Source organism: Neomonachus schauinslandi, chromosome 8 (assembly GCF_002201575.2).
Source record: "Neomonachus schauinslandi chromosome 8, ASM220157v2, whole genome shotgun sequence".
NCBI lineage: Eukaryota > Metazoa > Chordata > Mammalia > Carnivora > Phocidae > Neomonachus > Neomonachus schauinslandi.
Genome location: NC_058410.1, coordinates 29,584,493 through 29,598,876, shown reverse-complemented (window position 1 = coordinate 29,598,876; position 14,384 = coordinate 29,584,493). Strand labels below are relative to the sequence as shown.

At 41.9% G+C, this 14,384-nt stretch overlaps 1 long non-coding RNA gene across 2 annotated transcripts; it reads right to left on the bottom strand.

The window, feature by feature from the left end:
- Positions 1 to 12,671: 12,671 nt before the first annotated feature.
- On the bottom strand, positions 12,672 to 14,114 carry LOC110583646. Of its 2 annotated transcripts, none has more exons than XR_002480521.1 (3): positions 14,033 to 14,114; positions 13,619 to 13,696; positions 12,672 to 13,187 (listed from the first exon to the last, which is right to left on the bottom strand). It is a non-coding gene; the product is annotated as an uncharacterized LOC110583646 (long non-coding RNA). The 2 variants fall into 2 exon arrangements; XR_002480522.1 differs by lacking the exon at positions 14,033 to 14,114 and adding an exon at positions 13,861 to 13,949.
- Between the last annotated feature and the right edge of the window lie 270 nt (positions 14,115 to 14,384).

Genomic DNA, 14,384 nt, shown 5'->3' with positions numbered 1-14,384 from the left:
AGTTGTTCCAATGAGTAGGTGAGTCACAGGGTCACCCCTAAAGGACAAATTCCCCAAGGACAAGACCCTATTTTTTCTCCTTCATTCCCTACCTTTTGGCTATAAGACATACAATAACTTTTCAAATAATGCTTGCTAAAATAGAATTGCATATATAGTTACAAAAACAAATAAACAATGGATTATTATGAACCCAGTCATAAACAGGCCAGTCATGGGAATAATAACTCACTCAGTTGAGAATAGAGTATTTATGGTTAATTTTACATAACAACCTGACTAAGCCACAGGGTGTCCAGATGTTTGGCCAAACATTATTCTGGGTGTTTCTGTGAGGATCTTTTAGGATGAGATTAACATTCAAATCCGTATGCTGAGTAAAGCCAATTAGACTTTATAATGTGCGTGAGCCTCATCCAATCAGCTGAAGATCTCACTAGAACAAAAGTCTGACCCTGCTCCAAGTATGAGAGAATTCTCCTGCCTGATGGACTTTAACCTTGGACATCAGCTCTGCAGATTTTGGACTTGACAGTCTCCATAATAGCATAAGCCAACTCGTTACAATTAATTAATTAATTAGAATATGAATGTGAACCTGTTGGTCTGTTTGTCTGGAGAGCCCTGAGTAAATGAAGAAGAGTTACTATTACAGGACCCTATGTGAGCGTGATAGATAGGTCTGTCAACTTAACTCAGTCCCTGAAAAAAGAGCAACAGAAACAGAATGTATGAGCAACCTCAGCTTTTTAGCCCAAGAGGGACTACCAACATCATAGGAGGAAAATGACACACAGGTCTATGGGTCACCATAGCCACAGGGGCAGAAATGGACTTGGCTTTGTGGGACTTGAAGCTCAGATCATGTGTGCTGGGGGGGAGGGAGGCTTTTTTAAGAAAAAGAATCTGAGGGCGCCTGGGTGGCTCAGTCGTTAAGCATCTGCCTTCGGCTCAGGTCATGATCCCGGAGTCCTGGAATCGAGTCCCACATCGGGCTCTCCCTGCTCAGCGGGAAGCCTGCTTCTCCCTCTCCCACTCCCCCTGCTTGTGTTCCTGTTCTCGCTGTCTCTCTCTGTCATATAAATAAATAAAATCTTTAAAAAAAAAGAATCTGAAATAATAAAATTCTTCATAAATATATAAATTCAGGTGGACACATTATTTGGGGACCTTCCACAGGCTTGGAAAGAGCTCATCTAAGGGACAGACCCTGAAGTTTAAGTTCCATTTACTTTATGGTAAATCCATTTCTGCACAGAAAAATTGAGCTGGATGACCCAGAATCCTCCACCTAAAGATTCTGGCTCAGTGCTTACCCAGCTTCAAAGTTGAGGAAGAAAGAAAAACAGAAGGGAGAATGAGGGCCACTGACAAATTTTGACAACTAACTTTTGAAATTATTTCCAGACTGAAATGAAGTAGCAGATGCCCTCCTAAAATAAAAACAAGTCACAAGTAAAAAAGATATATACATTTTTACAAAGAAAAAAATCCCCTAAATAAATAAAATATGGTCCGTAGATACAAATAAAATGGCAACTGCTTACAATCCTGGCAGATTGTCAATTTCTAGTCAAATGAATGCTAGGGGTATAGACAGTGACTTCATCTCAAATCTGAGACAAGGGCACTAAAATTGGCTCACTTCAAAGTTGCTCAAGCAAATATAACCATTCACATGCTGTACGTGTTGATAAATTCAAGCTGTGGGGGTAAAGAATGCTAGTTTCTTGTTTTTAATGCTTACAATGAAAATAATGGGATTGTTTTCTGGAAAGTCCTAAGGGCTAATAAATGTTATGTTTATACCATGAAAAGACAGTTTAAAAGTTTTGTTTACCTGAGGCTGGGAGTTCATTCTGGTGAAAATTGACCCTACCTCTTCAAGAAACAGCATGCTTCCATCCAAATTTCTTCTGAATTTAACACAGGTTACTTCAACTGTGATGGGGAAATAGCTATTTTGTTCTCTGCTGTGGCCATATAGCTTCTTATAGATTCCATTTCTTCATTTTGATCCTCAGAATCTTAATTTATGAATGAAGGATTCACGACTACCAAAACTAGTCACAGATCTTGCCTTTATTACTTCCAAAGATAAGGTGTTCTGGGGCAGGTAAAGACAACATGGCTTATTCCAAGGGACCTCCTTTCTCTGTTCTTGCTGATGAGCTAGTACAGAATGGAAGATTGCCAGGTCCTCTTCTCATCAGCTTTGACCAGCACAACCACCATCACCAAAAGAAGAGCAGGCAAGCCCTACTTCTCTCCAGGGGAATGTAAAAATGGTGGGCGCTATGTTGGGAAAGGTGATACCATTGAGGAGTGAGGTGTTTATCTTTGTTATAAACCGCCCTGGGATAAACCTAAACGATGGAAGGCTGGCCACGTTTCTGTGCTCCTTACACACTTCAGGTGTTCTTTTCACTTGTTCACCATCCCAGAGCCTAAAGGAAAAAGAGCAAGTGTGCAGACCCAGAGCTTCAGGAACAGGAAGGAAGGACTGAAGGAAAATACAAGTGAACTTTAGCGCAGTGATTACAAAGCCATTAGAAATGATGACATATCGCCCCTTAGAACGTCCCCTCACTTCAGTGTCATTACAAGTCCTTTGCTTGAACCAGCCCTTCCCCTGCCTCGGAATAATGTGTATGGTGGACTTATAAAGTAATGACCTTGTTCCATACACCCCACAGACTGTGTGTATATGTGTGCATGCACGTGCATGTGTGTATACATGCATACATGCATACATATGTATATATCCACACACATACATACAGCATATGCCATCAATTCCCATTATTAATGGTAATTATGTTCTATAAAATCACCGCAAATGCCGAATTCGTAAATACCGAAGCATTGCTCCAAAGGAGAAATACACGGTATACAAGGTTAAATTCCTGCAAGCTCCTGGTCACTTTTTCATCAACAGATCAACAGATCAATATATAACATTGTTATATATTGTTGTTGACTCATTAACATTGAACTCACAGCCAACAGCACTGTAACTCACAACTGAATAAAGCTTATCGAACACATGTATCTTCTCTGAAAGGCACATCAGCCTTCCTGTGCTTGGAAACATTAGCACTTTAGCACTAAGTTTGGGGGCTGTTTTAAACAGCAAAATCATCAACAAAAAGCACAAAAACATGGCAATAAACAGAGAGTGCAAAGGACACTTGTTTATAGTATGGGAGCTAAAACAGAAGGCAGAACGTTGCCTTTGTTCACCCTCAGTTGGGATGTGAACAATGAGCCACTCAAATTTGTCACCCCTCCATGCGTGTCCGTATATGACAACGAAAGCACTGTGACTATCAATTTTGGGATTACAAATAAATTTTAGTGAATAGGTGAACTCACAAATACAGTATCTGAGAAAAATGAGGGTTACCTGCGTGTGTGTGTGTGTGTGTATTCATAAAATTGGTGTAATTACCTTATAGTTTTACTATGATTCAATCAATATTTATTGATACCTATGATTGGCTACCGGGTTCTGTGGTGGATGCTCAGAGTACAAAAAAATATATAACTTACAATAGCTTTCCTTAAGGAGTGCATAGATTATTGGGAATCAAACACTTATATATAAAATGATAAAGCCAGAAGAAAGCCAGTGTTGACTGAGTGATGGAGATAATACATGTTATAAAAAGTTATACAGACTTTATTCCTGTTATGGATATTTCATTAATTATTTTCTATATAGTCTTTGTAGGGAAAATAAATTAAGAGTTTAGATCTGTACCATCCAATTATGGAAGATACTAGCCACATGTGGCTATTTAAATTAAAATTGAATTAAATTAAAATAAATTAAATTAAATATTCAGTTCTTCAGTCTCACTAGCCACATGTCAAGTGCTTAAGAGTGACATGTGGTGAGTGATTACCGTATTGGACGGTGTAGCTACATAACATTTTCATCAACACAGAAAGTTCTGTTGGACAGTGCTCATTCAGATTTTCTAATTTATACGTGTGGAAAACCAATGAGGGAAAATCACCAAAGGCAGAAAATTTCCCATTTGGAATTATTAAAACTATAAATTATATAGAATATTTTAGGGTTTACCCTTACACAATGTGAAAAGGAGAGTTTTAAGCTTATCATTTCTTGTACGCCGGTAATATTTTTTGGTGACAGCCCAGAAACATTGTGAACTTTCTACGAAGCCTTCAGATAACAGTAATATAAGCAATTTCCTGACACTGAGTGCTCAATGAGGGCTTATTACATATCAAAAATGAACATATTCCATGTTTCTGTCTCCCTCATTTGTTAGTTAATTCTCTCAGAGAGGCACGAAAGTTCACATGTACTGTATGAATCCTGGAGAATGAAGCAGAAGACACCTGTTTAATCACAATTCTATCAGTTCCTCACTATATAAACTTCACCACACAACGATCAAGAACTTGGGATAGAATTGTGCTTTATTCACTTCTATGAATTTCCCCCAGAAACTTCCAAATGTCTTCCCACCTACTCTGGGTCTCCCAAACTTGGTAGCTTCTCCAACACAGATTCCCCAGGCTATCAGCATAGGAAAGGCCACCATTTTGTGAGGGCATGAGGACAGTCCCCTCAAGGCCTCAGCACTCAGACTTTAACCAGGAATAAGACACAGATTCACTCCATTTTCACAGCCGCAAATAGAAAAGAGCATTCCATAACATGTCAGTGCCCATCCCACCTTTTCATTTCTAATTCTCCCCTCATTCTCACCCCAGCTTCAGAGATATTTCTCCTGTCTGGGGGAGACAGGGGAAAAGAAACAATGGTTCACTTCCAATATCTTTCTATCTTGCACTTGGACCTTTAGCTTTTAAGTTTAGAAGATCAAGAACTTGCTGTCGCTGTTCTCAAGTACAATCCCGACAACTTCCCCAAATCTCCCAACCGCAGTGAGGTATGGGCAGAAGAAGAAAAGAGCATCGAGGTTGATTTCTCAAGTTTATTATCCCACCACAGACATCAGCCTATAGAGTGAAAGTTTTTTAAACAGATTAGTTTTCACTCTTACTTGAACCAGGATATCAGGTTGTCCCAATTCCTGAGCAATTTCCTATCCCATTATCATCCGTAGTCAGAAAGGATATAAAGAAGGAACTAACCTAGAGCCAGAAATGCCTATTTGATCAGATCAACATGACAAATATGGCCATGGTCTATAGTTCAACCTTGGATACTTCTTTCATGCCCTGATCTACATCATACTTCTTTTTAAAAAATTACTTCGTTGAGTCCTGAACTTCTAAATTTACTTTCAGAGACTGCTTGAGGAAAGACGCTAGAGAAATGGAGTTTATACTCCTGAAACCTGTAAGAAATATCGCTTCCACCCCGTGCTTTAAAAAATAATCTGACACACCAAGAGGCTGAATTTTTTTCTTAATCTCCATTATTCAAGAGATGTTACCAACCTCTGATAGATTTAGTTTTTAGAAAGGAATAATGCAGATTTCATATGTGATTAAATTAAAGCATGCTAAGAGACTCAGGGAAACTGCCTCAAATAGCAGTAAGAATTTAACAACTGCTCTAGAAACAAGTGTTCTTCAAAAGAAAAATTTTTAAACTAAGTCCTGAGTGTAAACTTTCTGAGTATGCAATTTTTTGTTCTGAAAAATGCTTTTAACACAACTAGCGTTTTTCCAGTAACGGAACACAGCTGTACAGTTGTAAGCCCTCACCTAGGCCATAAAAAGTGATTTTCATTCAAAAATAGGAGACAACAAATTCAGTAAGCAAATTTAAAATATGATAGTAGCAACCTTTTCATTTTACTGGTTTCCGGTAAGACGATTCACTCCAAGGATGAATTCCATCTCCAGGTATTATATATATCGTGCCGGAAACAACAGATTGAGGTGTATCAGTAGTTTCAGTGAGGAGATAGTCTGATTCTTCATCTTCCTCACTTGTAAATTACAGATGGGCAGAGTTCCTTTCAGCTGACAATGCTGGCAAAGGAGGAAAAGCTGCTGTCTCTCCAAATTTGATTTTGTGTGTCTGTGTCTGTGTGCGTGTGTGCTGCTAAGCAGGTAGACTAGAAGGACATTTTCATGTGCTTCTTTTTTGCTTAGACTCCGCCCATGCGGTATTGGGTTTACAACCTTTGAGGTCTCTGAGCCTGCAGTGACCACTGCGTGCAGGAGAAAGAACTCAGGTGCGCACAGGTCTCTTCCAGAGGCTCCTGGGAGTACATATCATTTCTACTTCTGTGTTACTGGAGTCCATTACACTTGGCATCCTTTGCAGTATGATCTTAATGCCTACCATGGACGATTTTCTCTTAAAGAATGTATAAAACATTATAGTAACAAGGCAGACATTTTAGGAGGTGATTTTTTTTTTTTTTAAGATTTTGTTTATTTGACAGAGAGAGAGAGCACAAGCCGGGGGAGCAGCAGAGGGAGAGGGAGAAGCAGGCTTCCCGCTGAGCAGGGAGCCTGATGCAGGACTTGATCCCAGGACCCTGGGAGCATGACCTGATCCGAAGGCAGATGCTTAACCAATTGAGCCACCCAGGCGGTACTTTGGGGTGACTTTATACTGATACAAGTCTCTCATATTTACCTAGAATATCTACCTAGTGTACATACCTGGAGTATTTGACTCTCTTCCTCTGTAGGACAAAATTATTTTGAGTACAAATATGAAATGAAATAAATAATAGTAATAATAGTCAGAAAATAAATCCAGAGAGTTAAAAATGTCTTTTATTGAATTTTGTATATATAATCATGCCAATAAAAATTAAAGAAGTGATTTGAATAAAGCTGAAACATCCATAGAAGTTAAAATTTTACTTCTAAATCATACCATTAATGTTTTATTTTCTTCATTTTTTCATTTGGTTGTGAACAATTAACAATTAAGAAGAAGAAGAAAGGGGCGCCTGGGTGGCTCAGTCGGTTAAGCGGCTGCCTTCGGCTCAGGTCGTGATCCCAGGGTCCTGGGATCGAGTCCCACATTGGGCTCCTTGCTTGGCAGACACCCTGCTTCTCCCTCTCCCTCTGCCTGCCATTCCCCCTGCTTGTTCTCTCTCTCTCTGACAAAAATATAAATAAATAAAATCTTAAAAAATAAATAAATAAATAAAAATTAAAAAAGAAGACGAAAATTCTATTTTAAAGCTATTAGTCAAATTCAGAAAACTATATCATGTAGGATGAAATGTGTACTAACCAAACAAAAACAATATACCCCGCAGGCAGCACTGTTTGCTGTTTCTCATTTAAACGCAAATAAATACAAAGTGGTGACAAAGAATAAAGAATTGAAACAATTCAAATTCTGCTTCTCCCTCTTCATAACCTCTGTACCTCATTGTTTATTTCAAATCTACTACTTCAATGCAAGGAGTGTGTAGTACTCTAGGGGTTGGAGACACAAACTTTGTCAGGAGCGAGCTCAAACAAATCCAAACTACTGTGAACTTCATCTACAAAAAGCATGTGTGCTAAACCCACCTATGTTGGGGGCCAATGAGATCCCTGGAAATTCTCCAAATTAATTTCCACGTACAATATAATGTTTATTAAAGGACAAGTAATAAATACTTGTGAATTTAGAGCTAATATATGTATATATTATTAAAACTTAGTAGTAAGCATAAAAATTGTTTGGAACTTAGGGCGCCTGGGTGGCTCAGTTGGTTAAGCGACTGCCTTCGGCTCAGGTCATGATCCTGGAGTCCTGGGATCGAGTCCCGCATCGGGCTCCCTGCTCGGCAGGGAGTCTGCTTCTCCCTCTGACCCTCCTCCCTCTCATGCTCTCTGTCTCTCATTTTCTGTCTCAAATAAATAAATAAAATCTTTAAAAAAAAAAATTGTTTGGAACTTAAACCAACAACAGATTTTTTTCCAAGGAGCATTTCATCACTGACATTGTTTAGAATTGCTAGCACATGGCGATGATAAAAAGCAGGCTGACCTATAGTCAGTTCTATTACTGTTTTTAAATTCTCTATACACAATGCACTTCCATATTGCTGCACAGAGAGCTGACTGCTCCTAGCAGCCCACACTCAGAACGCCACCGGCCGCGACTAATGGATTTAAAGCAGCATGTAACTGCAGAAACTGAATTTGCACACAAGTTCAAAAATACTGGAATAAATTCCCAAAGGGATAAATTCCCATTGGATTTTTACAGTTTCATTTAATGATATAACATGTAGGGGATCATGGCAGGCACTTCAAGAGGTTTGGAATTAACTGAAAATTTAGCTAGTTTTCCATAATAACTTACAGCATCCTTTCATCCCAGAATTTCTCTGAACGCTTTTGAAACCTATTTATATTTTCATCACGGCCCCCATTAGAGGGTTAGAAGTACTGTACCTTTATATCTGCTATTTATTTACTACTTCTACTTATTGTTCTCGTTAGACTTCATTCTTTCAAGCTTTAACGGCAATCTTGTGGGTTCTGGATTCCCACATTCGGTTATATAATCTTGGTCACATTTCAGGAGTATATTCAGAGAATATACCATGTGCCTGGTATATTCAGGAGTATATTCAGTATATTAGCTCCCAGATCTAAAATTATTTTTAGATAATTTTTTCACCTCTACTTCACATTGCTAATTAGACATGAAACTGAACTGAGAAAGGAGAAAAGCCAGCCCCCAGCCATAACTCAGGTTTATTTGCAAAAACACGCCAACACGTTCAATAGTTTAGAGACCGTGACGATGTACCAGGACCCCAGAATCACGAGGCTGCCTCCAATTAGCATTTTAAACCTGGAATGATTGAACAGCAGTTGTCCCCTCCACCGAAAACACAAACACACCTGTGCTTCCTATTTATGTTCACCTGCTAACTAATTAATACCCTCATTTGTCGCATACTGACTTTCCCGACAAACAACTTTACTATGTCTAATATTTTAACCTATTACGTTCCCACTGTAATACCAAAGTGTTTGTCCCAATCTGTCTATAGCTGGATATAAACAATGGGAGGCTGGAGCCGGCTTGTACAAGCTCCCAAGAGCTGATGCTTAAGGAACATCTCTCCCCAATTTACATTCAGTGATGTCACTCTGGTGGTTTGAAATCGGCCATGGTGGAAGTATTTAAGCCACAGAAAATGACAAATGCCACAAATCAGGACCCCCCTTCACCAAGAGAGCTAGTTTTTAAACACTTACCAGCATACCCCTGGAGATATAGATATATATTTTTGTTTGTTTGTTTGTTTTGTTTTGTTTTGTTTTATTACATCTGTTAATGTCACAGAGGGAACCTCATCCCTACTCCTTCCTAGCCTGGCTTGCGTGTGCCTGGTGGAAGCCACAAGAACGCATGTGCATGAATGATTAAAAAGGGACAAGAGTTCACTGAGAGATGAGCGATGGTGACCTAGACTCTATTCCCTCTCCATAAAGTAGCAGAAGGAGAAAGGATACCAAAGTTTTCCAGAATACATGCTACTGCTTTAGTTAGCTAGTATAAGAAAGCAAATGTCCTCTGAGCTATGAGTGTGGATAAGTGAGGATCCTATTGGCATATTCAAAGGTTTAACTGAGAGAACAGTTTAATGAAGACTATTTGCAAAGTGGCAGGTAGCATTAAAAGAAATGATGAGGAATGATGAAGCAGCAGAAGGATGGGAGCAATTACTACTCCTAAGCCTGAAGGAAAAAGGGAGGAGGTAAGTCTTCCTGGAACCAACACAGGCAGAGAACTGTGACAAGGCCCGCAGGGACCTGGGGAGATAAATACCAGACCTCTCTCTATGCCTCCCTCCCTCCCTCCCTATTCATGGTTCCCATTGGCCACACCAACCAGAAAGCAGAGGGCAAGAGTTCAGGTGACAGGGTCCACTGAGGTCATGTCCCAGGGTGTAGAGCAGGGCACCCAAAAGCAGAGGATAAAGCTGGGGAATGGATACGAAGGTAAATAACCCTCCCGGGCTCCTAGGCTCTCCTTTCGCTTCATTCTGCCTTCCCTCCTCTACCTCCCTGTCGTCCCCAAACAAGTAGGGAAGACAATCGCTTAGCTATGCTCTCACATGCTTTTAAAAAAATAAAAAGATGTTTTTTTTTATTCTGATGAAAAGAAGTACCCTGAGAGAGAAAGAAGGGGTTTGAAAGAGCTTAGCCTACCATGGCTGTATTTCCAAACAGAACTCCAATCGCAAAGCATTTTTCACATTTTACTTAGAAAAAGCCAGCCCCCAGCCATAACTCAGGTTTATTTGCAAAAACACGCCAACACGTTCAATAGTTTAGAGACCGTGACGATGTACCAGGAGCCCGGGAGGGTTATTTATCTTCGTATCCATTCCCCAGTATGACTTAGAAAAGCCATATAGATTTAAAAGTGAAGAGTAGAAGGACAGTGTCCATGGTGTCAACTCTGGAACCATCCTCAACAGGTGAAAGGTAGCTAAGACAGACCCTTCTTTGACACAGAGGAGCAGTGCTGTTCCAACAATTTTGCAGAGCTTGACAAATGGACGATTAGGCCAGAATCTGAATCTCTCTGCCTGAATGTGTGAAGGACGTTTTCTTTACTCCCGCTCTCCACAGACTTATGGATGAGCCATTGCAGCTTCCACGTCCCTCCTCCAGGTGCAGAGATAAAGAACATGCATTTTACGATCATAAAAACCGTTACCATGTGCTAGCCCTAACACTCAGTAAATGCTTGGTAAAATTGTAACAGCAACCAACTCGGGCGTAAGAATCTCCAGACTACGCAGGCGCTCCCACTCATGCCCTTGGGTCGTGTCTTCATTGGCTGAGGCCACTCACAGAGTCCTACAGGCTGGGGGCTTCAACAACAGAAATGTATTTCCTCACTGTTCTGGAAGCTGAAAGCCCAAGATCAAGGCAGGGTTGGTTTCTTCTGAAGCCTCTCCCCTTGGTTTGTGGGGGGCCGCCTTGTCCCCGTGTCTGCCCATGGCCTTCCCTCTGTACGAGGCTGTGTCCTGATCTCTTCCTATGAGGACACTAGTCAGATTAGATTAGAACCCACCCTCACGGCCTCTTTTTAACTTAATCACCTGTTTAAAGATCCTGTCTCCAAATACAGTCACAGTCTGAGGTACTGGGGATTAGGACTTCAACATATGAATTTGGAGGGGGACGTAATCAGCCCCTAAGCTGATTGATTGATTGATTTCCTTTCTCCCACCCCACGTGTGCCGCAGCCTCCTCCAGAGAGGAAATTTTTGCCCTGGTCACCCACTCAAAATGAATCATTCTTTGGTTCCTGTCTTTCAGTCCACGCTTTCTACTTTCAAGCATCATAGGCAAATTATCCAACAAGTTAGAAACTGCAATTTGATTTTTTCAATTTGTAAGTATTATCAATCTCCCCGGTAACAGAAACCTTCTGAAGACAATGCTGTTAGTGAAATTTAAAAAAAAAAAAGGGACTAGCATGGCAAGAATCTTTAAAGCTGGAAATGGGAATGTATGAGGGACAGCAAAGATTTGCACTTGGCTTCCAATAAAGACAAGCATGGATGGTCCCAGTGCAGGACCTGGTACCCAGTGAACTCTGAAGCCTCATCACTTCTCTCCTGCATGAGGGGAGATGTCCGTAGACCCGCCCACCATCCAGGATAGTCAGGCTCTAGCGACTGAGAAGGGTGAGAGAAGCACCCGCACCGCACACCAGCCTGTTTGGGAGCCCTGGTCTGCTGCTGGGTGATGTCCATGGCCAAGCAGGGCTCCCATGGGTCTCAGTCACGTTTCCGGTTCCTCCGTGTTTGGGCTCTGCATATGCCCAGCTGTCCTGGGGTCCTTATGGTTTTCCTTAGCCATAAGAGCTTCAAATGCAAGAACTGCATATTTAACCTCCTGAAGGGTGAAGAGAAAAATCAAACATGGTCTTTTAATAATTTAAATGTTATGATTATGATAAAGACTGTGATGTGTAGTGTAATCCTGGTTGGTAACAGTGAGGTCTCCCGAGACTTGCCTTTCTTTAGGCTCAAAGTCATTCATTCATCCCTAAACTGAAAATATACCATCCCTACTTGCCAACATACTCACATTTTCTTGTACACACACACACACACACACACACACACACACGCACCTTGTGTTAACCCTGATTTCCCCTATGACTACACTCCCTAGTGCCCTTTATTCTAACTGCCTGGTTTCCAAAATAAAACTGGGAGTCACCCTAAATCCGTCCCTCCCCCACTCCATCAGCATTGGGCAGTTACCATTGCTGTGGTCTAAGTCCTTTCCAACCCTGAAGCCCATCCACTTCTCTCCCCACTGCCAGCACCCGGCACTGTGCGATTTAATCACCCAAATCGCTGCCTGTCTCTTCCCTCAAGGTACAGACCTAACTTCACATAATCTCTGTGCCTTAGGCCCTGACAACATAGTGCCTGGCACCTAACAGGTCTTCAATCATGTTTGCTAAATGGATGATTTTCTGATACAACCTCTTCATGCATTTGCAAGAACATATGGCCACCCAGGTGGTAGGACAAATGGAGGACAGGAGTGATTTAAACCCACCTCCCTCCCAACATGATCTAATGCCAGAAATCTCCACTTGCAGAATAGACATAACTCCTGAGCTAAAGCATTATGTTCCCAGGAGGCCTGTGTTTAAAAATCAAATATGTGCCCTAAGACAAGAATTATCACATTATATCAATTTATTTGGTCAATCAGCGAGGTTCTGAATGGGACAGAAGACAAATGAGTTTTGACAGCTGGTTAGGTCAAGTGAGATCCATGGCATAAGACGTTACCCCATGCAGGGACTGGGTCTGAAGGAAAATCACCAAAATAAAATGCAGCGTTTAGGCTTTGCCTCTAGAATTAGATACATCATAAGAGAGAAAAGCCAATCGTTCATGTTTGAGTGAGAAACAGAGGAGCTGTACTTCCGGTCTCGGGCATCGCTTCCACCAACAGCAATAATTCTCATTCTAGACATGAATCTAATAAAATCACGGGTCTGGATTTCCTGGAATTTTTCTGACTCTGAATATGGACTTGTTCCCCAAACTTTCCATGTTCCCCGTGCCCTCCTGAAAGGGTCGTTTCGGTGATGTCAGCGGAGGGGACGCACGGAGATGGTGCCCCCTCACTGCCCCGGACGGGACAGCCCAGCTGGGTCAAGATTTAGCCTCAGCCAGAGAAGAGAGCGCGGAATTCACCTTTTAATTTATGGCCTGAGTCAAAATAGGATGAAACGAGAGTTAATACAATAATCCAGTTGGCCACATCTTATTTCTAAAAGTGCCCTAAACCACTGTAAATCATCTCAGGATCTACCAGATGTCACTGGTGATTAGCGTTCCTGCAAGTTCACTGGGCTTCCTCCCCCTTCCCTCCCCCTCCCTCTCCTTCCCCCCATTCTTTCCCCACTGCTCCCCCTCCCTCTGCTCCCCCAACCCCTTCTCTCTCCCTCCCTCTCCTCCCTCCTCCCCCTCCCTCTGCTCTCCCAACTCCATCCCCCTTCCTCTGGCCCCCCCATCCCTCCTCCCTCTCTCCCACTCCTCCCCCTCGCTCGCTCCCTCTCTCTCCCTCCCTCCCTCTCCTCCCATTCTTGTTTTCTTTCCCTTCCTTCCCTCTGTTCCTCCTTCCCTCCCTTCCTTCTTACCTTCTTTTCGTTCTTCATTTCCTTCCATCCTTCATTTATTCAACAAATGCTTGTTGAGGGCTTACCTCAGGTCAGATGCTACAAAGAAGAACGAGAGAAATAATTGTACAAAATCTGTTACACACACACACACTCACTCACGCGGGCTCACACACTCTCCTATTTGCGGACTGCCCCTGGCCGCTTCTCCGACTGAAATCAATGCGGACTGTTGTCCCACTGCCCTAGGGGCCCCCGCATACCTGCCGGCAGGTGGCATTCTAACCTCCACCGCGGGAAGGGCCTGCCAAGACGACTGGGAGGACCTCTGAGTTTGACTCCTGACCTTGCCTTTGATTTGACGAATGACCTTGACCAGGGATCTGGGCTAGAAGATCCGCACTGAAGAAAGGAAGGGTGGACTTAGGTGCCTACGCAAGTTCCTCAACTGACTACAAGATCTGAAAGATCCTCTCGGTGTGTGAAGGGCTCAGGGATCACCAGGAACAGGGTCTTCCAAGGTCAGAAATGGGAAAATGAAAGCCATAAAAAAAAAAAAAAAAAAAAGCCATAAAAAAATAAGTAGGTAAAGACCTGGCTCTTTGAAACCCTTGCCTATCAAGGAATATATAACAAATGTGATCAAGTCTTATTTCCGGTAGCATAAAATATTCAAACTTCTTTTCTGGGTCAGGCCTTTGCAGGAGCAAAGTGAATGAGCCGGAAGCTAGAGGGCGGATCATGAAAAATTTCCGCAGAGAAGCAGCGCCACCTGCTGCCGTTAAGT